This window comes from Apis dorsata, unplaced genomic scaffold (genome assembly GCF_000469605.1).
Source record: "Apis dorsata unplaced genomic scaffold, Apis dorsata 1.3 scaffold_41, whole genome shotgun sequence".
In the NCBI taxonomy this organism is placed as follows: domain Eukaryota; kingdom Metazoa; phylum Arthropoda; class Insecta; order Hymenoptera; family Apidae; genus Apis; species Apis dorsata.
This window is the reverse complement of record NW_006263343.1, coordinates 475,086-476,492: the sequence shown is the minus strand read 5'-3', so window position 1 is coordinate 476,492 and position 1,407 is coordinate 475,086. Positions and strand designations below refer to the sequence as shown.

The following is a 1,407-nucleotide window of genomic DNA, read 5'->3' as shown; positions in this document are numbered from 1 at the left end:
GCCTATTTTTTTTTTTCTATTTTTTGCTATTCAAAGAGAGAGAGAGAGAGAGAGAGAGGAGCAGAGAATTTTTTAAAATATCATACTTTGTTAATAAATAAATATTATGAAATTCGATATTTTAAAATTCTATCTCTAATTCTGTTTGTAAATATTAACTATCATAAAACGTTTGGATGTTTGATAATATTATAACAGTACAGTTGCGAAAGCTTTTAAAGTTTTTGAAACGGTCTCGTGAAAGCAAAGCTTCGTAACTTTGTTTCGTTGTCCAAACGGCACATTTTTTTTTTCTTTTTTTTTTTTTTTTAAGCATCTTTGTCGCGAAGCTGGAAACCTTTGGACGAATATTCTTTTGAAAAAAAAGAAGAAAAGGAAATGAATGGAGGACGAAAAGATAAGAGTAACGAAAAAGAAAACGATTCTTTGAAAATGGAAAAAAAAGAGGATCGTTCTAATAATTTAAAAAGCACTCTTTCTAAAGGACAAAAATTAGAAAATATAATAGCAGGAAGAGAAATAACGAATAATAAATTTCGATGATTCACGACGATTATAGAATGTATCGATCGATTTTATCGTCCACAAACAAGCGTTCCAATTCGAACCAAGATCCGTGAATTATGCTACTTGGATATATATTGGGATTTCCAATTGGGAAAAAACACAATTTATTATTCTATCTTGTACACTCGGCTATTTAAAACTTAATTCATGACCGACCTAAAATTATAATCTATAAGATATATTTTTGATAAACAAGTGATAATATATTTCCTATACACGATTTTATAAATACTTTTTTATTCCTAATTTAATCATTAATTTAAATATTTTCCTATATATAAAATCGTAATTAACACTATATTATTTATTTAAAATCACTTGATGAAATTGGATTATAGTGGATATTTCATTGGATGAAATGGATTTAATTGGATATTAAATACCTGAGGAAGATAACGAGAATAGATAAAAGATCGATTGGAAATACATCGATCGAATAAAAAATTAAGAATCGATTAAGAATGCAACTGAGAGAAGAGAGAGAATTGTTCGCGAAGTCATCACCCTTTAAACCAAGTGGTGGAAGTTAAGCCAACTTGGAAATCGTGTAATCTCTAAGTTATACGATATCTTGGGAAACATGGGACTTGGGAAGATGGGGACTTAATACGGGAACGAGTTTACAAATCCTTAACGTCGTAACAATCGTGATAAGATTTTTATGGATGGATCTTATTATTATATATTCGATAATATAAATTTTAATAGTTATTATATAAGAAAAAAAAGAAATATGAAAATATCTATTATATTAAAATTGGGTGGATATGGAATATTAATAATTATAAAAATTGAATTTATTTATATTAGAAAGATTTTAATTGTAGTTAGTTTATTTGG

General features: G+C 27.1%; 2 protein-coding genes across 5 annotated transcripts in view; one reads left to right on the top strand and one right to left on the bottom strand.

Moving 5' to 3' along the window:
• The window catches only part of LOC102670698 (midasin), a 115,876-nt gene that overhangs the window by 87,896 nt on the left and 26,573 nt on the right, over window positions 1-1,407 (bottom strand). The window lies entirely within an intron of this gene.
• LOC102680688 overlaps window positions 1-1,407 on the top strand; it is a 56,083-nt gene that overhangs the window by 41,724 nt on the left and 12,952 nt on the right. The gene's annotated exons all lie outside the window — the stretch shown is intronic.